The sequence below is a fragment of the Nerophis ophidion genome, linkage group LG10, assembly GCF_033978795.1.
Source record: "Nerophis ophidion isolate RoL-2023_Sa linkage group LG10, RoL_Noph_v1.0, whole genome shotgun sequence".
Taxonomy (NCBI): Eukaryota; Metazoa; Chordata; class Actinopteri; order Syngnathiformes; family Syngnathidae; genus Nerophis; species Nerophis ophidion.
The window spans coordinates 23,319,974-23,345,297 of record NC_084620.1 but is presented as its reverse complement, the minus strand read 5'-3'; the positions used below and the strand labels follow the sequence as shown (position 1 = coordinate 23,345,297).

General features: G+C 40.5%; 1 protein-coding gene across 5 annotated transcripts in view; it reads right to left on the bottom strand.

Moving 5' to 3' along the window:
* The window catches only part of LOC133560400 (sodium/calcium exchanger 1-like), a 157,966-nt gene that overhangs the window by 76,016 nt on the left and 56,626 nt on the right, over nt 1-25,324 (bottom strand). Inside the window, exon 1 of one of the 5 annotated variants that reach the window (XM_061912871.1) lies at nt 24,776-24,946. The exons of the other annotated variants lie outside the window; for them this stretch is intronic. The gene's annotated coding sequence lies outside the window, so the exon portion shown is untranslated. Of the gene's footprint in view, nt 1-24,775; nt 24,947-25,324 lie in introns of those variants that run through there. 5 annotated transcript variants of the gene reach the window in all.

Genomic DNA, 25,324 nt, shown 5'->3' with positions numbered 1-25,324 from the left:
GACAGCGCCGATAATAAAACACTCTTAAGTTCCACCCATCCATTCATCCATCCATCCATTTTCTTACCGCTTGTCCCTTTCGGTGAGGGTTCTGGAGCTTCAGCTGTATTGTAAAATAAAATGCATACAGTACACATTGGCCTCCACCTCCAAAATAATGTTTGCATAGCCTTTTAATGTGTTAGTGGGATTTCCCAAAACTACTTCAAAAGCTTATTTTGGTGTGGCTGGGGTTAAAGGTGCAGATTTATGTTCATGTTTATCACTTTATTCCTTACTGTCACTGTGAATAGGGTATTCTTATTGCACGCAGTTGATGACAGATGATCCAGCAGACAGACAGGAGTCTGCCACAAGACCCATCTATCACTCTGAGGACAAATACACATGTTGATGTACACAGAGCCACAGGTCGCATGCATCACACTTTTAAAGCACACACGCTTGTGATCCAAATGCCTTGGGCACACACGCACACGCGCGCACGCACGCACACACACACACACACACACACACACACACACACACACACACACACACACACACACACACACACACACACACACACACACACACACACAACATGCACACACAGTCTTAAGTGTCGATGTCAGCCTATGTCATATTATGTGTAGAAAGTCGGATCAATTCCACATCCCAAGGTCACAGAGGTTAAGTCGAAAAGAGACAAAGAGTGTAATCCAGTAGATAACTACACTTCGCCCTCATTCCATCGCTTCTCTTACAGTTTTCACCAACAAGGAAAAAGAAACTCCTCAGTGAGCTGCTATTTTGCCTAATGCAAGGGAGAGGTGAAGTGCAGTTCATGTGGAGAAGAAACAGTCTGGCTGCTTTCACTTTCCCCCAAAAGTGTTGACGTGGAATAATATTCTCTTTTTGGATTCTTGTCTAACATGCAGCTTTCGAGACAAAACAAGAAGACAAACCCAGAAGATCCTTATTTGGATTGAGATCTTCATAAATACACATATCATGTGCAGGAATTTTGGTGTTGCGCTTCATGCATTAATTAAAAAGGCCCTATTCTACATTCCAAACTTTTCAGACTTATGTATACTGTATGCTTATCCTATGCACCATACCATAAGGTTGGTGTGTCTATAGATTATCACTGGTTTCATTTTTAAATCACTACTAAAGTTCGGGAACGGTCGAGTACAAAAACTTCACAAGATTTTCACGCGATCTTACAAATTTCTTACATATTAACTTTGCTTTCCAAGTATTTTCTATTACGCCCCACCTAAGAAGAAGACAACATTTAGCACCCCCGCCCCACACACACACACACACACACACACACACACTCTGCGGCATGACTATAAATAGTATAAAATTGTCTATAAAAATGATATAAGTACACCTCCACATAACATTGATGTAGCCTCTAGACTAGATATGACCAATCAACTCTGTCAACACAAACTGATGAAGCCTACTCAAAGGAGAGGCGAAACATCTTCCAAGACAAACCAACAGTCCAGTTGTGATCAATTCAATTCCCTGAGAATTGTTTGCTTATCTTAGTTTTCTTTTCTTATCTTAGTTTTCTTTTCGAATAAAGTTGTTTTTGTTTTTTTCCTCTGTGTTTGTGTTTTATTTCCTGTCAGCGCTCTTATTTTGGTTTCTTTTCCTGCAGGTCTCCCTGAGCGCTTGTTTTCCTCACCTGTACCTGACTGGCAGTCTGGCGGCAGTCTGGCACACCTGGTCACAATTGCCTATCAGGCTACTATTTATACCTCCCTTGCCCTCCAGTCAGGGCTGGAGTATTACTAGCTGTATGCTGTGTACTGTTTGCTATCTCGATTTCTCCCTGGTTCCTTGTCTCTTGTATCCTGTAAGCTGTTCCCTTTTTGCTGTTTCCTGTATACTGGTTCCTGGTTCCTAATTCCTGTTTTCCTGCATTTTATTTTTGACATTAAAAGTCATGCCATCTCTGCATCTTGAGGTTCGTCACCTAAACTTCCTGACAGGACCTAAAAAATAGGTCTCCAGGTAAAATCCCCCCCCAAAATACACACTGTAGAGATTTTAAGCTTCCACCACATTTTTGAAGTCCCACTTTTTGCTCCAAAATTGTGGACTGCCTGCATCAGCCTGTTGACGTAACCTACAGATAGGGATGGGGATCGAAAAACCCAGTGTATCAATTCATTGGAATCGCTTGCCATTTTATGTAGCGATTCTCTTAATGGTTCCACAGGGTGGGAGGGGATACAAACACTAACATTTTACAAGAAAAGAATGCAATAGCGCTACATGTAATAATTATAAAGCTACTGTTTCATCAAGAGGAGGACATGCGAGTATATGCCGAAACATTTGAACACACGGCATGCAACATTTAAAAATAAAAGTCAGGTTTTTGAACGTCTCCTTTCTCATCCCAAGCAGCAGGAACGCTAGCTTGTCATCTGAATGAAACAGGTACTAACTCACCGCCTATCATGTTAGCGCTATTATATATTCAATTTGAAATTAATGCCTTCTCAAATAGATGAGCATGACAAGAAACAGATTCAGATTGGCTTTGAGGCCGGCAGTACTCTCCCCAGTTCACGTCTGCCGCTAGACAAATGTCACCAAGCAGCGACTAAATTTGTGGGAAAAAGCTTGAACCCATTTGCTGAAGTAGATACTCCTAATTTTTGGTAGACAAATGTTCAAGTTCCATGTTTCCCCACATCAGATTTTCTCTCAGTCATTATATTATACAGGTGAAACTCAAAAATGTGTACATGGTGTACTAGGCCAGTGGTTCTCAAATGGGGTACGTGAGATTTAAAAAAAAACATCCGTGAGATTTTTTTTTAAATATTCTAAAAATATCAACAATTTAAAAATAGATTTATTGAATAATACTTCAACCAAATATGAATGTAAGTTCATAAACTGTGAAAAGATATGTAACAATGCAATATTCAGTGTTGACAGCTCGATTTTTTGTGGACATGTTCCATAAATATTGATGTTAATGATTTATTTTTTTGTGAAGAAATGTTTAGAATTAAGTTCATGAATCCAGATGGATCTCTATTACAGCCCCCAAAGAGGGCACTTTAAGTTGATGATTACTTCTATGTGTAGACATCTTTATTTATAATTGAATCACTTGTTTATTTTCAACAAGTTTTTAGTTATTTTTATATCTTTTTTTCACAAATAGTTCAAGAAAGACCACTACAAATGAGCAATATTTTGCACTGTTATACAATTTAATAAATCAGAAACTGATTACATAGTGCTGTATTTTACTTCTTTATCTCTTTTTTTCCTACCAAAAATGCTTTGCTCTGATTAGGGGGTACTTGAATGAAAAAAATGTTCATAGGGGCTACATCACTGAAAAAAGGTTGAGAACCACTGTACTAGTCCATTCATGTCAGCAAATAACTTCAAATGAAAGTAACTAATTTAATGCAAAGTGAGGTATGTCAAGCCTTTATCATCATTTTGATGATCTTGACATACACTTTTTGAAACCGCACATTTTCTGAGATTTTCATTTCAAGGTTTTCATAAACTTTAAGCTATAATCATCAAAATTATAACCAATACAGGCGTGACATATCTCACTTTTCATGTAATAAGTTAATATCACATGTTACTAAATGTTACATTTTTGTGTAATTTCCACTTAATTTATCTTGTTACATTTATTTGAAAAAAACAAAAAACACCTATTTTTATTTCATACTACGTATGTGACCTCAATGTAGCTCTATGTAGGCTTTGTAAGGTAATGTTACCTCTGAACTAAACTCAAGTGAGGCTAATCCACCTTTTTTTCCTCTTTTTTTCCCAAATAAGATTAAAAAAGAGAACCGTTAAGGAACCGAATTGTTAAGCAGAATCAAAAATGGAATCGGAAACGGAAAAATCTTATAAATTTCCACCATTAGAGACGGCGTGGCGCAGTGGAAGAGTGGCCGTGCGCAACCCGAGGGTCCCTGGTTCAAATCCCACCTGGTACCAACCTTGTTGTGTCCTGAGCAAGACACTTCACCCTTGCTCCTGATGGGTGCTGGTTGGCGCCTTGCATGGCAGCTCCCTCCATCAGTGTGTGAATGTGTGTGTAAATGTGGAAGTAGTGTCAAAGCGCTTTGAGTACCTTGAAGGTAGAAAAGTGCTATACAAGTACAACCCATTTATCATTTATTTATCTATCTGTACCTACAGAAGACTGGAGGCGATGTCATATTGAATCACAATATTTATGCGCATAATTTGAAGGAATTAGCAAATATGTCTGCCAGATACATTGTTGCAGGTTGTAACAATGCAATTAAAGAGAGGGTCAGCCTACATACATTTCCAAATGGTGGGAATATGAGGAAAGTATGGACCTGTCAAATTAAATTGACTTAAGCAAAATGGAACAGACCAAGCAGAAATAATGTAGTTTGCAGTAATCATTTTTATGGGCGGAGTTTGGATGGAAAACATTAAAAGACTCAAGCTAAACGCAATTCTGAAAATCAGGAGCATCCATAAGGGGGGAAAGACTGAGTCCGAACTTGTGGAACCTGGAGAAAGAAGAGCAGACCCCAGACACACGATTGAGTAAATAAGGAGGTAAGCTGCAATAATATATTTTTAGTCCTCTTCTACTGATGTTTTCCTGAGGAGGCTTATGCTGTGTCTATTTTTACAGCTCCACTATGTTATTGTTATGCTGTTGTTTTCAGGGAGACCATTTTAAGATTTGTTCAGATGAAAAATACCCTTTTGGCTTATTATAGTGCAGTTGCAGAAATAAAAATAATTTTACACTGTCCCTGAAAAAAAAAATAGAAAAACAATAAAATAAATTAATACTGCCTTGTACACAACATTGAGTATTTTGTAATAAAAAAAATTACTAAAAGTTAAGAACTCTTTAGGGAAAATATTGGAGCTGTCACTCCAGTCCTTAAGGTGGCGATGCTGCGCATTGCAAACAACAAAAAAGGACATTAGTTTTAGTTTTTCACTGTATTTACTTATCAGATTTTTGTGGAAAACAGTGACGTGGTTTGTGATCAATCCAGATAACGAAGCATTAATCTGTCTATTGGTGTCCTAAACAGCAGCGGCATAAATAAGCCCGATTTAGCCTATGCTTGTCTTCCAACCTTTTCAAAGCCCCACGACCTCTTTTGTCGGGCCTCCTTCTATCACCTGTGCAGCTGGATAAGACAGCTCCACAACGCCGCCTTGTCAACCGGAGACATTTAATTTGTTTGTACGGCTGTCGGCGGTAAGGACAAGGGGGGAAAAGAGAGAGGCGAAGATAAGCGGAAGATGCATTAATCCCCACTTATCGCTCACTCCTCCAGTGGAGCAATTGAAGTACACTTTTTGACGACAAAGACATTTTTGCCTTGATGGTAATTGTTTCGGTTTATTTTAAACACGCTTAGAGTTACATGCAGTTTCTTTTTGGACCAAGAAAATGAATACAAAATAATATAAATAAATAATTATGCTTATGGCGTGCACTGTATAATACTCCTCCTTGACGGACATGAATTAGTAGGATCACTTTTGGGTGATGGTCTCTAAATGCTTTCTAAAGGATGGTACACACAAATATTTTCAAAATCTAAAGATATTGTTTTATCACACATAAAGACAAATAAGAAGGCATTGAGCAGTTTTCATCTTTATGCATGTTTTGTGCTGCGACAATATGGACACAACACAGCACGACAATTCTGTACCACTACAGAGCCAGACTCAAGTCCTCCAAGTCCGAAACCTTATGTGAACAAAAATGATCTAAAGGGCTGGGCGTATTGATCTTAATATACATAGTATTGATGCCAAGGTAGTTATTGGTATTGTATTGATACTCTAAATAAGATCTTGTCCTTTCGGTCATTACCCAAAACTCATGACCATAGGTGAGGAAAGTAACGTGGATTGACCGGTAAAGTGAGAGTTTTGCCTTCCGGCTCAGGTCTTTCTTCACCATGACAGATCGATACAGGGTCTGTATCACTACGGATGCCGCACCGATCCTTCTGTCGATCTCACAATCCACTTTTTCCTCACTCGTGAACAAGACTCTGAGGTACTTGAACTCCTCCACTTGGGGCAGGGTTTCCTCTCCAAACCGGAGATGGCACTCCACCATTTCCCGAGCGAGAGCCATGGACTCCGACTTGGAGGTATTGATTGTCATCCCAGTCGCTTCACACTCGGCCTGCGAAACCAATCCAGCAAGAGCTGAAGATCCTGGCCAGATGAAGCCATCAGGACCACATTATCTGCAAAAAGTAGAGACCTAATTCTGCAGCCACCAAAGCGGATCTTCTTAACGCCCTGACTGCGCCTAGAAATTCACTCCATAAAAGTTATGAACAGAACAGGTGACAGCCCTAGCAGTGGTCCAATCCTCACTGGAAACGTATCCGACTTACTGCCGGCAATGCAGACCAAGCTCTGACACCGATCATACAGGGGATGGACCACCACAGTCAGGCGGTCCCATACTTTCGTCATATCAACACCTGTAAAAGCTGAGTGACTGACTAAACTATCTAGTAGATATCACCTCGGCACTACTACAACACACCTGAAACAGTTATTAATACTAGTTATTACTTACCCATCCATTTAATCCAGGAAACGACCCTCCTTAGTGTGCCTCTGATTGGCTCGCCAGTGTCTGACCATGTCAGACCGCTCTGGCTGCAGTGCTCTCTGCTGGTTATTCAGGGGAGTGTGTAACTCCACATTTATTTGTGCATCTGGTTTGTGGTAGGAATGTCTCTTCGACACAAAAGCAAAAAAGCGATCTACATATGCAAATTCAATACAAATACAAATAAAAAATCAAGCATAGTCATATTCAAATCTCAAAAATATATTTACAAATAGATGTTTATTTATACAGATTCTTGATTTATTTGTATGTCACATTTTTGTACTTATAAATTTTATTTGTATATGTTTTCAAATACGCAGTTATTCATACAAATTATTAATTTATTTGTATATCACATTTGTATTTGTATATTTAGTAATATATGCATATGTATTAATATCATATTGATATTTATAGGTTGATGTGAGACAATTCTACTTTTCATTTTCTACTTGCACCTCGCCTGCCATCTCTGCATCTTGGGACCACACTGCCTCCCAGCATGCACCAACGTAAGTAACACTTTTCACTCTTTAGTGTGCATCGCTTCAGGAGTAGAAGAATTTGCATTTAAAAACATATTTTGTTATTATTATTATCATTATGTAGCTTGCTTTTGGACTGCAAAAATAAAATCAGTTTGTTAGCACTAGGGACAGAAACCAAATGTGTGCAGAAATGTAAACAATGCGAGTCGAAAGCAACACAATGTGAACCACTAATGACTCCTGACAGCTCAGGCAACGCGTCTCGCTGCAATTTTACCAGCTACAATTAGCGGGGTACGGCCGCACACTCATGGTGGCTTCAACGCAAATGAGGTGAGTCTGGCGAGCAAATGAGAATTCTAGACAAGAAAGGGACAGATGATTTACGGTGAGAATGGTTGATTTGTGTACGGAGGGATGGCAATAAACAGCTGAATGGAGCTTGTGGTCACATACATACACAAACACACACACACGCGCACAAATGCACGCACACACACGCACGCATGCACACGCACGCACGCACGCACACACACACACACACACAGGTGCATACAGTCATGACGCAAACAGGGAATGACAACGTTCACTTTACTAAAATAACATCAAGGACTAGAATGTGAAAAACAGAAGTGTATGAACGGGACAAGCGGTGAAGAATTTGAGAAGCAGCCATGCAGGGCAGTGTGACCGTGGCCTCCGCTGGATAGCGCACCAGATCATTTGCATCAATTTGTTCGCTCCCACTCAAATGCATCCCTCATTTTCACCATTTGAGTAAGACACACACAGGTCATGCTCTAACTGAGATTCTGTGTCGCGACACTGAGGAAGGGCCCCTTTTTCATTCTTTTCAGTGAACTTGTTCCCCTTTATTCTGATGGCAGTGGATCAAAGGAAAGCAAATTGAAAAGTGAAGTAAGATCGTACAACGTATAATGTTTATAAAAAGTGGAGAAACGCCAACCAACATTGGCTGCATGCCTGGCCCAAGTTGCTTGCAGGCCTACTGAAATGAGATTTTCTTATTTAAACGGGGATAGCAGGTCCATTCTATGTGTCATAATTGATAATTTCGCGATATTGCCATATTTTTGCTGAAAGGATTTAGTAGAGAACATCGACGATAAAGTTCGCAACTTTTGGTCGCTAATAGAAAAGCCCTGCCTTTACCGGAAGTATGTGCGCGTGATGTCACGAGTTGCAGGGCTCCACACATATTCACATTGTTTTTAATGGGAGCCACCAGCAGTAAGAGCAAGGATGAGAGATTCGTGGATGATGATATTGATAGCGAAGGACTAGAAATTTAAAAAAAAATAAAATAAAATAAAAAGAGACGGTTCCGGGCCGCGGCAGTGTGAGCGTTTCAGATGTAATTAGACACATTTACTAGGATAATTCTGGAAGATCCCTTATCTGTTTATTGTTTTAATAGTGTTTTAGTGAGATTTTAAAGATTGTAAAGATATACCTCGAGGTCGGATGGCTGCGGTAAACACGCGTGTCTCAGAGAGAAGCTGAGGAGCCAAGCTCATTTAAGCCTTTTAAACAGCTGCTGCAGGACGAAGAATGATCCAATGATTTCTCCGGTAAGATATATATCACAATTTCCCCATCCAAAAACATGCTGGTTGACGTAGAGAAAACATGTTTGCGTGACCGCTCTGCCTCACAACAAACAAAGAAACACCGGCTGTGTCTCGGTGCTAAAGACAGCTGCAATCCACCGCTTTCCACCAACAGCATTGTTCTTTATAGTCTTCATTATTAAATGAAAAAATTGCAAAACATTCAACAACTCAGATGTCCAAAATACTGTGTAATTATGCGATTAAAGCAGACGACTCTTAGCCGTGTTTGGTGCAGCGCTAATATTTCCTTACAGTCCATGACGTCACGCGTATAAATCATCATTCCGCGACGTTTTCAACAAGAAACTCGCGGGAAATTTAAATTTGCAATTTAGTAAACTAAAAAGGCCGTATTGGCATGTGTTGCAATGTTAATATTTCCTCATTGATATATAAACTATCAGACTGCGTGGTCGGTAGTAGTGGGTTTCAGCAGGCCTTTAAGCCATCATGAAGGTTAAAGATGGTATCTTTAAATTTATAATAGGACCTTCTACGATTAAATGATCAATGATCCCTAAGTGGGGACATGGTCTCCTTGAGACCAAATAAGCCTGTCTCTGCTTCCCTTGCGACAATCCTTAAAGCATGCAGTCTGTTAATTTAGCCAGAATGCTGTGTTTCATTTACTTTGGAAGTTGGAAGTCGGAGTTGGGACCGAAATCAAAATGGCCACATGCACGAAAGCTATTCTTGGGTTTGCCTTATCTGAATACAAACAACTTGTGGAAAAATATGGACTCCTTCTGCAATCTTTCAACAAGATGGATGAAGAGGACACATAGACACTATTGTGTAAAACATTAAACTAATTTCAAAAATGTACACTACACTAAAACTACAGTCACATGACCATAAGTATGCACCTCCAAATATACATTGCAAATGGCTGATTTAGTAGGACAAAAAACAGTCAGAAGTGCAAATAACGGATATTACAGAACCTTCTGTTATTGTTCACGCTCAGAGCAGCCATCTTTGACAGCCAAATTTGGGTGATGAGGACTCTCCGACTTTCCGAGAAGGAAATCTGACCTTGGGGGCGTTCCAGTTGAAACTTCACATTAGGAACTCTGAAATTCCGACTTCCCACTACCAATGAAACGCACCATAAGTTCCGGCTTACAGTCAAACTCTACTGAGGAACAGCAACGAAACTCCTACATAGACTGACAAAACCCCAGTATTACATTGTTTTGTTTACTGTTTTTAGGGAACACACCTGCAGAAACAACAGCAAACAGCAAAAATAGCTGACAAGCTGTGTAACGCCCTGCGATGGGGTGGCGACTTGTCCAGGGTGTACCCTGCCTTCCACCCGATTGTAGCTGAGATAGGCGCCAGCGACCCCCGCGACCCCAAAAGGGAATAAGCGGTAGAAGATGGATGGATGGAAGCTGTTTAACAAAACACTTGTAGATTCCTAATGTAGCCTTAGCTTGACGCTCCTCTACTTACTCCTTCACTCCGATTCTTGCGGCAACAAAAAAACAAAACTCCAGACGTTCCTTTTCATTTGTATGGTTTACTTGTGAACTTAATAATTCAAAACGTAAAACAATCACGATGTGGGAACAAATGAATGACAAAATACAGAGAGTTTGTTGCACTACGAGTTAGAAAAAGTAAGGGTAAGAAAATGTAAGAGTGATAAAAAGTATGAGTGAGGTCAAAAAACTGTGTGGCTTGATTCCACCGCACCTGACTGTAATTACCCATAACACCTTGTTTCCAAAAAGCACAAAAATCCTTCCGCCATAAATGCAATTAAAACAGTTACGTCATCAAATTATTTTGACAAGTGTAATAATTACAAATAAAGTGAGCTTTATATAATTACTCTAAGCATTCAATATATACATTTTCTTATCATGCAAATAAAGTAAATAGTCCCCTTTTGGCTGAGTAAACATAATGCACCTTCCATAAAATTTAAATGAACTTAAACAGTATTCAGTATTCAGGCTCCTACAACGCTAATTATTTGCAATGCCCATATTTTGTGGTCATTATGGCACTTTTTTCACCGTCTATCATTGATGAAAAAAGACTCCATCTCCTTACTAGAAAATTCGTTGCAACGTTTAGGAAATCACCAAAATGAAAATTCTTGACTAAAAAGGAACACCAAAAAGGAGAAAACCAGAACGCAGTAAAAATTAGTATGCCAATTATTATTACAATTGTATTTATGGCTATGGCCATGGAATAACCTCACTAATATAAAGGTAATACAATTGCACAAACTAATATTTATCCTTCAAAGAATCATACTGTTTTTAAAAATAATCAAATTAAAAATAAAATATATTTTAATATATTTCATAAAAATTAGGATTAAAAAAACAACAATATATACATTAAAATTCCAAATAAGTTAAAAAATAAAAAAGGCTGAATGTTCTCATGTTTGGAGACTCTACTGTTCTCCTGTTCCTGACGAGCAGTGAATGCTCACAGGCGTTCACACGAGCCTCACGCTGCAGCTCCAGCTGTGCTTCTTGTTAGTATTTCCACATTGCACGTTTTGCAGATTACGGGCCGTGGGTGTGTGAACATATTTCAATATATCTGAGATATATTGAAGTATTTGATCCTTATTTAATAATACCACCTTAAAATTAGACCAAAAAAAAAAACACGCAAAGTGACTCTGTGAGATATCTCGGCATTATTTTCCACCCAACTCCCTTGTTTGAGTTGCATATCAAGAATGTTACTAAAACAGTCTTCTTTCATCTCCCTAATATCGCTAAAATCCATCCCATTTTGTCCACCAGCAACGCAAAGATAATTTTTATGCATTTGTTGCCTCGATTACTGTAACCTATTATTTTCGAGTCTCCCTATGTCTAGCATTAAAAGATTACAGTTGGTACAAAATCCGGCTGCTAGATGATTGACAACAACAAGAAAGTTTGATCATATTACACCTATCCTGGCACACCAGCACTGGCTTCCTGCGCACTTAAGATGCGATTTTAGGGTTTCCCTACTTACATATAAAATACTAAACGGTCTAGGTCCATGCCATCTTGCTGGTTGTATTGTACCATATGTACCGGCCAGAAATCTGCGTTCTAAGAAATCCAGCTTATTAGTGATTCTCAGCGCCAAAAAAAATATGGCAGCTTTAGAGTGTTTTATATTCAGGCTCCAGGCTTTTTTATGCTCTGCCCCCCTGTCCTGTGTGGAGAGGTTATCAGGTGGTCACGAATTAGTTTCCACAGAGGAGGCGCCAGTTGTTCCAAGTCGAGACATGGGTGGACCAGTCCTCTATGCACCAGTTGGTGACGTCTCTGCGCTGCCGACTTGTCTACATGCAAGCGGATACCCCTGCTGGCCTCCCTATGGACTGGACTCTCACATTATCAACCATACCCACGCTGCGGTTGACTTTTTTCTTGCCCTAATGTGAGTTAAAATTCGAGGGGGCTATATAAATAAACTGTGATTGACTTTGATTTAAGTATGTGCACATCGCAGACATGTTGCCTCCAATCCACCCCAGACAATCACATCCTTCTTACTTTTGTCATCACAACATCCTGTTTCGGGTATAAAAGTATTTTGGTGACCAAAACTTTACTGCATCACTAATAATGTTAAAATGAGGTTCCACTCCGTCCTTCAAGTGTCTCTATATGTCTTCCCTTTCACACTTCTTGGTCTGGCCTAATTGACCCATAAAGCAGCAATATCTGGACACATGTGCATCCCTGTAACATCGATATAATTGAACACCGGTAGAATTAATTATGCTGACAATGGTTTTCGAGCCAAAAAGCTTTAATTCATCCAAAAATGGGGGAAAACATTTGTGATGGGAATGCGATGCAATTAACTAGCAGCATAGTCAAAATTGATCCACTCGCGGATATTGATCCAGATAGTACGAGTGACGCAACACAAACTTTCAAGTTAGACAGCGGTTAGGTTGAGATTTCATTACAGGCCTGAGTGCTTCAACAAACTTTGACCTGCATTCTGAGTAGGCATTCCAAGTCCCCCACACAAAAATCAGCATATGAGGATCCATATTGAGGTAGCGAAGCATCAAAAGATCACAAGAAACAACACACACAAAGCCCACCTACAACAACCTCACACAAACACAAGCACTTGAACGCTGCGCTCGTTTGCCCACACGATTAATTTACGCAACATCGGATGCATGGGGGAGAAAAAAAGAAATAAAGGCAGAGCCCAACTGAAAAGGAGTGCACACTGTGGGCACCTCGCTGTTTCGGCTGGCTGCCTTTCTGTGCTCGGCTGACTCGCAGACAGGTGAGTCACGCTGCTGTGCATATTTGGAGGTTTGACTTTGCATCGTACGACCTTTTCTTCAAAACATCAGGTGCACACAAACAAAACAAAACAATAAACGATGCACCTTTAAAAAAAAGCTTTAAATAGTTACTCAGTACAAGTGTTCCTGAAAATGCTTTAAATATACGGTTACGTTAGATCCACTATGGATTGGACTTTCACAATATCATGTTAGATCCGCTTGACATCCATTGCTTTTCGGTCCCCCAGGGGGGGGTTGGGGAGGGGGGGTTGGTTGCCCACATATGCGGTCCTCTCCAAGGTTTCTCATAGTCATCATTGTCGACGTCCCACCGGGTTGAGTTTTTCCTTGACCTTATGTGGGCCCTACCGAGGATGTCGTGGTTTGTGCAGCCCTTTGAGGCACTTGTGATTTAGGGCTGTATTAATAAACATTGATTGATTGATTGACATTTTAAGCAATTTTAAGTAAATTTGAGCACTCTAACAATATTTGAAATGTTAATGTTAGCAACACAAACTTAACTTTGTGAGCCACAGTGCTAACATTACACTTGCTACGTTACCCTATTCGCTGAAGAAAAACTAAATGATCAAACTTACAGTCTGTAATTTATAGCTTTATTTTAATATATGTAGCGAAGCCTGCTTTTTTTACACAACGTGCTGGACGTATACACAGGCGGATTTATCTAGGGGGGTGTCGGAGGCATTGCATCATGTCTAGGAGGTAGGAGATTTTTTCCCCCCGTTTATGACGTCATGAGGACCTGCAACTTCAAAAGTGATCTTGTCAGAACCTCAGGATCCACTTCAAAGAAAACAACCTGGGCACTCTCTCTGAGCATCTCTCGGCTTTGTCTTTGCTGTCTTGCGCTTTGGCTGGTGTGTAATTGTGTTAATATAAGCTCCTCAGGGTGACACGTACCTACACAGCTAGCAGGAGGAGAGAAGACACAAACATACACACGCACACAAACAGTATGAATGAGTCATGAAGCATACGCTCCAATAACATTTGAATTCCCATCTGCTCTCACTTAAAGACATCTTGAGCTCTTCTCACCTGCTTCACAGCTCCGACACACAAGCACACCCCCACACCTACAGCACACATGCCCTTTGTGTAACTCCTCCCACTTGGAGGTGGAGGGGAGAGGGAGGTGGGTCGGTGGTGGTAGTGGGGGGGGTGGGGGGGGTGGGGTGGGGGGGGGGATGTCACCCCTGCCAAAGCTTCCAGCACTTACTCCCTTAAGTTTGTTTGACTTCTCTGTACAACGTTACACTTCACTACGCACGCACACACTGACAAAACCTAAGCAACAATGGCTGTCTGTCAGCACCTTGTCGCATCCAATAATAGTCGGCTGCAACGGAAACCTATTCGGTCGACGTGTGGAACTCCAGTACTGTTGCCATGACAATTAATAATGGACAAAAAGCCTTCAGGAGCATCATCATATATGTGAGAGGAGTCAATTCTATTTTTATATCAATTACGCTTACACCTGCTGATGGGCCCCAGAAGAGGCGGAGCTCGTTTAAAAACAAAAAACTATATATATATATATATATATATATATATATATATATATATATATATATATATATATATATATATATATATATATATGTATATATATATATATATATTAAGGGTGTGGGAAAAAATTGATTCGAATACAAATCGAATCGTTTATGTTGTGCGATTCAGACTCGATTCAACTTTTTTTGAAATCGATTTTTAAAATTTTTTTTTTTTTTTTTTTTTTTTATCAATCCAACAAACCACTACACAGAAATACCATAACAATGCAATCCAATTCCGAAACCAAACCTGACCCAGAAACACTCAGAACTGCAATAAACAGAGCACTTGAGAGGAGATACAAACACGACACAGAACAAACCAAAAGTATTGAAACAAAAATTAATATCATCAACAACAGTATCAATATTAGTTATAATTTCAGCATAACAGTGATTAAAAATCCCTCATCGACATTATCATTAGACATTTATAAAAATTGAAAAAAAGTGTCACGGTGGCTTACAGTTGCATCGCATCTCATAACCTTGACAACACACTGTGTCCAATGTTTTCACAAAGATAAAATAAGTCATATTTTTGTAAACAAATTTACATTATTGTAATCAGTTGATAAACATTGTCCTTTACAATTATAAAAGCTTTTTACAAAAATATACTACTCTGCTTGCATGTCAGCAGACTGGGATAGATCTTGCTGAAATCCTATGTATTGAATGAATACAGAATCCTTTTAAATCGGGGAAAAAATAGTTTTTGAATCGAGAATCAAATCGAATCGAAAAAATCGATATATTATCGAATCGTGACCCCAAGAATCGATATTGAATCGAATCGTGGGACACCCAGAGATTCACAGCCCTAATATATATATGTATATATATATATACATATATATATATATACGTATATATATATATATATATATATATATATATATATATATATATCCGTCCATCCATTTTTCTACCGCTTGTCCCTTTTGGGGTCGCGGGAGGTCGGGAGGTTGCTTGAGCCTATCTCAGCTGCATTCGGGCGGTAGGCGGGGTACACCCTGGACAAGTCGCCACCTCATCGCAGGGCACATACATACATATAGTTTAATTGGTTCCGTGACGGAGCTCTTAGCTCAAAACACTTGTATCTCAAATCAACATTTCCTATTGAATTGAATTAAAATAAATTTACTTGGTGCTACTAACATGCCTTCTGAAAAGAAAAAAACTTTACTTTTACGTGAAAAAATATTGTATATAATAAAACAATACAAGGCAGTATAAACAACAACAGTGGTTTCATAAAATAGTGTACCCGCCTTCCGCTCAAATGCAGCTGAGATAGGCTCCAGCAACCCCACGACCCCAAAATGGACAAGCGGTAGAAAATGGATGGATGGATGTACTAATAATTTACAGCATTTACCTTGGCGAGTGGACTTTTACGGTTTCTCCTTTCAGCTGCTTCTCTGTCAAACACATCATCAGCAGCTTTTCCATATACTGTACTTTGACGATATATGTCTGCCATTTAGATATCATTTTAACGTCCTTAGTTGATTCAATGAATATTATCCACTTCTTTTTTCAGATCCCGAGCTATAAGCAAATGCTAGTATAACGGGGGCCAGCCCGGGTTGCTGGGCTATGTGTACGTTGGTAAACCTCACTCCCTGACTTCTTCAAAGACTGTGCTGGCCGCTGGGTTAGCGGCTATGGCTTTTGGCCTCGAGACTAGCGCACTTTACCTCTCATTTGGGCTCGGAGTGGTAGAAGTAAAGGAAGATCAGATATAGAATGCAGAGATGGGACCAGATTTTTTTTGGCAGATCTCACAGGATCACTGTGATATTTGCTACATCAACTGATGTCAGGAATGTTTGCAAATTAAATTTTCAAAAAAGATCAAAAAGAACATTGTCATTAACAGCTATGGCAGTAGGTAACCTTATATAGTTCATGTCAACGCCATCAGATAGCACGAGCTGCATTTGAAGTATGAGTGCTCAGCCTTATCTAGCTCTGCGTGCACTTTTGAATGCTTCAACTCAGCTGTTTTTGTCAAATTCATGTGTGTTACACAAGATGTACAGTCCACAATGAACTGATCAGCCCTATTAATGCTGACTCAGCAGCTTGCTCCTGACCACTATAACAACATTGTTTCTGTTGCTGCTGTGTTGTGCAGTAAATGACCATGTATAATTAAATCATTGCCGGTAAATCTCAAACCCCCCCCCAAAAAAAAAAAATCCAGGGTATTTGTGTTTTGATATAGGATGATACAATATGGAATCTGCAAGAGTGAGGCGTCCCTCAAAGGAAAAAAAAAACATTACGTCGTGGACTTCTTAAGGCGATCTGAGTAGAACTAGAAGCGACTGCGCGGGCTGATCACACGCCCAAACGCACACATATTTCTTCGCACACGCCTTTCGCTGTTAACGTTTCTACTCCAATTAATGTTTAATGCACCTGCATACTGTGTGAGCGTGCATCATGAATGAATATTCAAAGAGAGAGCACATTTAAGCACCCTTTGAAGATATAAACTAGCAGTAGATGCATACAGTATGCTGCATGTGTGAGCTAATATCCACTTTGATGCACATAATAGCATGTTTGAAGCGGCTGTTGGGATGCCAGCGAGCAACAGGAGAACGAGGAGATGTGAGGGCTCACAAAGAGAGGAACAAAGGAGCAGGATGGTCAAAACGAAGATAGAGAAGATAAGAGAAAAGACGAATGGCACAGGAAATGAGGAAAAGTGCGCATGGGCCCTTTGGGGTAGAGAGAGGCAGTTGACTCTTCTGTGATCCGTGCAGACAGACGAACGTGTGCGTGTGTGCGCGTGTGTGTGTGTGTGTGTGTGTGTGTGGGTGTGTGTGTGTGTGTGTGTGTGTGTGTGTGTGTGTGTGTGTGTGTGTGTGTGTGTGTGTGTGTGTGTGTGTGTGTGTGTGTGTGTGTGTGTGTGTGTGTGTGTGTGTGTGAGTGAATGCTTCATCACAGTGCCACATGACGCCTCTGCTTTATAGAGTGATGGAGACGGGCCCGGAGCGAAAGGTTAATAACTACACTGTCTTCAGAGACGCATGATCTTTTGGGGTGGAAGGGTGCAATAAGTGAAAGATATGATCCCTGAGGCTGCTTAGCCAATCACAGACATTCACTGGCTACTTCATTAAAGACAACTGTATAATTAGCTCTCAGTGCCAGGGCTGTATCAAAGTATTTGGGGGTAGCTGGGACCCCCAGCCATATTCTAATATTATGAGTTTCACCTGAATAATATAATGACTGAGAGAAAATCCCGTTGCAGGAAAACATGCAACTTTTTTCTGACTACAGTGTTTCCCACAGGTCAGGCATCTATTTGTGGTGGTGTGGTCGGGCGGCGGGGGATTGGGGGGGGGGGGGGGGGGGTGGATTTGCAGTGGCGGCAGCGGCGTTTACCGAGAAGAACGCGGAGTTGGAATATAATTACAACACTTTATGTATATATTTATATACATATTTGTATAATATGTAACTACATGCTCCATTCACAGACAGAGTCCCGTCGCTTTTATGAGCGGTCAAGCGAGTCAAAAGCCGGGGGGAAAAAAAAAAAAAAAATTTTTGTTTTTGTTTTTTTTTGTTGTGGCGGCCGTAATTCTTTCGTGGCAGGCCGCAACAAATAAATGAATGGGTGGGAAACCCTGGACTAAAATTGAACAGTCACCTATCGAAAATGCAAACTTTTGACCACAGACTTAGTCCCTGCTCGGTGACATTTGTTTAGCGGCAGACGTGAACTGGGGCAGCCCGCCTTGTTGCCAGCCGGAATCTGTGTCTCATCATGCTCATCTTAATGAGAAGGCATTTATTTCCATTTAATAAATAATAGCGCTAACATGATAGGCGGTGTTAGTTAGAACCTGTTGTATTAGATGACGTGGTAGCCTCACAGCTGCTGGGATGAGATTGGAGCAGTTAAAATGCGACTTTCATTGATAATTATTGCATGTTGTGTGTTCAAATGTTTTAGCATATTGCTATTATGTTCTCCTGTTGCTACGCTAGCAGCCTTATAGTTATTAAAAGTAAGCGCTGTTGCAATATTTTCTTGTGAAATGTAGTCAACTTTAGAGGGGGTTTTTTCACACGGAACATTCGCCATTTTTCCCACCCAGGAGAATCGATAAGAGAACCATTATAAAAAATGACAAGCTATTCCAAGAAATTAATACATTGGGAACCAGTTCTGAACAAGAACCGCTTTTCAATTCCCATCCCTACTGGTTGCGAAGAGGCCTCCTTAGTGAAAACCATCATTCATTTATTTTCTATAACTTGTACCCTCATTATAAGGTCCAGGGCTGAGATGGAGCTTATCCCAGTTGACAATTAGGTTGAGAGACGGAGCACACCGTGGACTGATCACCAGTTAATCACAGTGCACATAGGGCCTGATCTACTGCTTTGCGTGTACAATAACATGTGCAAAATTAATAGCGCACGCAAAGTTGATCCACAAGGCTCCTCCACTGAGGCTTGTGTCTATTGAATGATCAAAATAGCAAACACCATCCATTTACTGTTTGTTTTTATGAAAATGCAGAATAAATGCTGTTAATCAGAACGCCCTCAAAACTGGGAGTAGGAGATGCAAATGATATAATTTAGCTAAAAAACTAAATGGTTTTGCATCTATATTCAGCACATTTAGAAGGTATGTGCAAACTGGCAGTTACGCACAAATGGTTGTGAGAAAGGAGGAGATGGCGCTGCAATGACAGACAACGGAGAAAGAATTTTCTATCTGTGTGTGTATCAACATATTTGACATATTTCAGACATTTTTTTCTCTTCTGGCTGCCTGATTTCTTCTTTTTTTTTTTTTTACATGACGTTGGATTCTTTGTGTGTGTGACGTTAGAGTCAGAGTTAGAATTAGGGCAATACTACAGCTGGAATAAACAATTTTGCATGTTTTTCTGGGTAGAGTCAGACACTATTAATTAGATTTTATTCTTAAAAACCTTATAATTGAAGTTTGACAGCAAATGTATTTTGTATAGACATTTATGACGTCAGTTTCTATAACTAAGATATTTAGTCAAACGTACAAGCAAAATATTAATTTAAATAGTGCGGTTTTCACCACTTTTTCACTTGTTATCGATTGTTTATGCTTTCTTAGTAAATCACCAGAAAATTGTACACTAAAATACATACAATTGTATAGTTTGCACATGCTATTTAGTACTTTTTATCTGAGATTTTAGTAGATCAGGCCCATACTTTATATGCAAACAACCATTCACACTCACATTCATACCAATGGACAATTCAGGCATAAAATTGTGTGTACGTGCACCTAATAGGTGAGCGCTGTAATAATCCCTAAATCACCCCAATGAATGAGACTATGGACATGACATTGATTATCCAAGCTTCGTGAGGGAAAATGTGCCGTGCCGTCGTTCTTTAGCATGTCATGTTTCAAGTATAATCTGGATGAGCTATAGGATGAGCTCACCACCTGTCCATAGACGTCATCGCTTTTATAGCATACTCATGCTTTAATACAAATATACACTTGCTTACTTGTTTATGTAACATGTCCACAGAGGTCTCACGTCATGGAGCCACAACTGTCCACCTTGCTTCTCTAATCATATGACGTAACTTTCAAGCTCTTTGAAAGTCATAATTAATCACCCCTTGGTAGTCCACATATCAGCTGATCTCCACTCAATGTTAAAATATATATTCTGCCAATAACTTGTAGTTATGCTTTGCGCAAGCCTGCGATTGTAGTCAATGAGCTCCTTATTTTTCTCTATCCTCCTATTGTGGGAGAGACTGGCTGGTACAGCCGTAACGAAGGCCAGCCAGAGTGGCTTGTAGTGGTGTGTCGTTCGCGAACGATTCGTTCAAACGAACAAATCCTTTTGAGTGAACGTACTGAACCGAATCACTTCATGAACTGATAAGTTCCTTTGTCAGTTCAGTTGAGCTCCACCGCGACCATGACGGTATGAGTGGAATTGGCGCGAATCACGTGAATCACGTGAATCACGTGAATCACGTTCACGAACGTACTGACACAAAGAACTGACTGCATGTGTCGCGACATGAATCACGTGAATCACGTTCGCGAACGTACTGACACAGAGAACTGACTGTGTCGCGACGTGAATCACGTGAATCACGTTCGCGAACGTACTGACACAGAGAACTGACTGTGTCGCGACGTGAATCACGTGAATCACGTTCGCGAACGTACTGACACAGAGAACTGACTGTGTCGCGACGTGAATCACGTGAATCACGTTCGCGAACGTACTGACACAGAGAACTGACTGTGTCGCGACGTGAATCACGTTCGAGAACGTACTGACACAGAGAACTGACTTTGTCTCGGAGGATGACGTCACATTGAGGATTTCGGTCTGTCACTGTGGGCGTCGTTCATTGGGTGCTGAGGGCTTGTGACACACACCGAGATCTGCCGCTGGGGAAGCTGTTACTGACTGACTCATGATTCGCCGACCTGCACACAGAACTGCTGCTGCAGAAGTGATTCGGTGAACGAATCTTTTGAACCAATCAATTTAAGGAACTGATTCTAGCGATTCAGTACAGTCAAAAGAACTGCCGATCCCCTCACTAGTGGCTTGGCCATGTGTACGTTGGTAAATCTCACTCCCCTTCAATAATGCATTTAGCTCGATCTCATGCCGGCAACTTGGGTTCTAGGAAACAACACAATGCAGTCCCGCAACACATGCACGTCCTCTGCTGTTGCCTTTTCTAATAAAAAGTAGCGTATAGTTCTGATCTATACCTGTCCGTAGACTTCAAATGGAAGCGCCAAAAGCTACAACATGGCTGACGGGGAGAAAACGCAATCAAAGTGGAGGCACGTAAAAAAGACTGCCAACAAAACGGCGCATCCCGGAGAGACGGTTAGAAAGCGGTTCGAAGGTGGCCTGTAAAACATAGTTTATGCAAAATTCTGATCAATAACCATGAACACATGTTATGTAGACCACATGGAAGTGTTTTAAATGTAGAAAGATTTTTATAATATGACCCATTTATTGCTAATGAGCTGTTTTAGTCATGCCTGTCTCCGAAATAGTGTATCTCCAAGAAGCGCCATTATTTACTTTTTTACATATACACTGTAACTCTGCACTTGTCCAACATAAAGAAAAACATGTCACATCACACAACAATGTAATATTAAGAAGTGGGACAGGAAGACATAAACATTAGCAACACTAGCTATGTAACACTAACACGTCTTAACAGCCACAATATGCTACGGTAGCATAGTCACTGAAGAAAAACAAACTGATTAAATGTACAGCTCCCACATCTGCATCTGACTAGCGGAGATGTCTTTTAAGATGTGTACTGGAGCTAAGCCTGCCTTTTTTAAAAAGTTCTGGGCATAAAGACGGGGCAAACTCATCGAGCTACAGTGGGGCAAAAAAGTATTTAGTCAGCCACCGATTGTGCAAATTCTCCCACTTAAAATGATGACAGAGGTCTGTAATTTTAATCATAGATACACTTCAAGTGTGAGAGACAGAATGGGGGAAAAAATCCAGGAATTCACATTGTAGGAATTTTAAAGAATTTATTTGTAAATTATGGTGGAAAATAAGTATTTGGTCAACCATTCAAAGCTCTCACTGATTGAAGGAGGGTTCGGCTCAAAATCTCACGATACATGGCCCCATTCATTCTTTCCTTAACAGGGATCAATCGTCCTGTCCCCTTAGCAGAAAAACAGCCCCAAAGCATGATGTTTCCACCCCCATGCTTCACAGTAGGTGTGGTGTTCTTGGGATGCAACTCAGTATTTTTCTTCCTCCAAACACGACGGGTTGAGTTTATACCAAAATGGATACATGGATGTCACAGCAGAGGATTGGGAGAATGTCATGTGGTCAGATGAAACCAAAATAGAACTTGTTGGTAAAAACTCAACTCGTCGTGTTTGGAGGAAGAAGTACTGAAATACTTTTGGTAAATATTGGTATCGGGAAAAGACTAATTCACACACACCTAGCACCCACTGGCAGAAATGTAGATTAGCGCCTATGCAATACGTAATTAAAAGATAAAACAACTTCAAGAAAGCTATGTAATGTATTCTGATTGAGGTGGTCATCAACAATCACTTTATTGAACAACATGATCAGCAAAAATGTAGCAATCATAATAACAGAAAAAAATCATCTATTTTAATCAATTAATTTCATAGCTTTATTAACGGTTTTCAAATCCATCAAACAGTGAACTGTCACACTCCCCTGGCGTGCACACTCACACAGCTGACCAAACCATTTCCTGGCATGGCTTCACAAAGAGTTTTACTAAATGGAGCTCTTAACATCACACATAACATTAGGGTGACTCCACTAAATAACAAGTTAAAGTTTCACCAAAAAATGTTCTATCCCCATTCAGCCAGGAAGAAGACGCTGTTGTAGCGTGCATTAGAGATGCGCGGTTTGCGGTCTCATCCGCGGAGTCCGCGGATAAACCGCGGGTCGGGCGGGTGACATGACGAAAAAATAGATTTTAATTGGATTCGGGCGGGTGGCGGTTGAATCATCCGGAAATATTTTATATACATGGTTCTGGGATCGGTATCCTTTGCCAAGACCCGTGTCACAAAGCGAAGGAAACAATAGGAGACGCTAATATTCTCTAGAATGACTACCGGCAGTCACCCAGATAATAAGTATTAGGGCGTGCTATGAAGTAATTGATTTTGTCGGCCTCTACAGCATGTACAATCTGCTTGTCAGTCCAGCAACATGTTGTGCGTGGCTTCCGCAGCAACACGCACATGACTGCAAGGCATACTGGGTGACATAGAATACACTAATGGTTGTGATATAAACAATTTTAACACTCTTAGTAATATGCGCCACGCTGTGAAGCCACACCAAACAAGATTGACAAACACATTTCGGGAGGACATCCTCACAGTAACACAACGTAAACGCAACACAACAAATACCCAGAATCCTTTGTATCCATGACAATCCCTGACTATTTTATACACCCCGCTAGCAGCCAATTGGATAATAGCGAAAACTTTAGCGGCTCCAATTGCTTCGTTACTCTGTGAAACATGTTTAAACAGCTCTGTGAGTGGTAAAGGTGGCCACCCTCTGATGTATTTCAGCGGGCGGGTGGCAGGCGGATGCGTTTCTGATAAAATTTTGGTTCGGGTGGACTACGGGTGGATGACGACTTTGGTGACGCGGTTGCGGATGATATAATTGCCTATCCGCGCATCTCTAGCGTGCATACACAAACTCTATCACCAGTACAGCACACACTGAAAACGACAAGATGTTTATGGCCTTTTCAAATGCAAAGTGTTATCTTTTTAATGGATTTCGATGACGTTCACAAACGTTAGGAAAACTCCATGTTCCATAATTTTCACACAGCCAAACATACAGGTGTTGAATAGGGCTCTAAATGACTGAGTGCAGTAAATAGGGCTCTAAATGACTAAGTGCAGTAGTTTCAAGGTGTTGGGCCGCCATGTAGATGTGGCGCTCCTCCGTTTAACTGGCCTGGGCGACTTCCCATAATCCCACCTCCTGTCCTTTATTTCAGACTGTAATGTAATGTATGCAATCCCAGAATGCATGTGACACATACAGCGTTATGCAACACACAATCAGCATAATCTCCGCCAGGGGCGAATCCCGCATGATAGAGAAGCCACGGATACATTCCAGATGTTCATAGAACACTAGCAGCATGCCTCGCCCTGATTTGCTGTCATTCTGTATTTGTGTGTGTTGTATGTATGTATGAGCATGCCTCTGTTTGCTTATTTGTACATGCATGTGTGTTAGTGTGTGTGCATGCGAGAAGCTTCTGGCAACATGGTGTTCACAATGCACAAACCCTGAAGTAGGCAAAGAAGCATCCACGTGCATTGCAACACACTGTCTTGTGCGTTTGACACTAACACATCTGCTCACTGAACACCACAACAAAGCAGGCCTATTGACACTAACACTAACATTGCAGCCACAAAGCCTATACAAAACAAAAGCAAACACAGCTTTGAGGTGAAAGGCACTCACTTTAGATAACACCACTCAGAGAAAAAAAGAGGATTTAGCCGAGCTTACTTTTTCGGTGCAACATCAAGAAACCTTTCTGTAGGCAGGTGACGGGAAACAACAATGTGACGCAACTGCATAGGACACATTACACAAGAAGAAAGTGTAGGCTTGCTAAGATGCCATGAAGCACAACTTTGCAAAGTGCGCTCCCGCTCATAGTTTTTATGAGGAAACAGAAGTGAAACACTTTGGAGCAACCAGAGTTTGTTCATTGCAAAGCGCAAATCAGGAACTTTTAAGCAGACAAATAAGCGAGAAACTCTTGCAACATCAAAAATAAGGGTGTGTCGAAACTACAGACAGCGATTTACCACTTTTTAATGTCCAACAATGATACAGCAATGTTGTATCAACCAATATCGGTAACAATCTGTACGAATATCAACCTTTTTTGTAATAGTAGATTTGTATGCATGTTCTTCGCTTAAAGAGGCTGTATGCAACGTTTACACAGATGGCGAGAGGGCGCTACCTTTCAAATGCATTTTAAGCGTTACATCCTGCCCTCTTACGGCTTCTAAGATACATATGTACAGTATGGACATTATAACACAC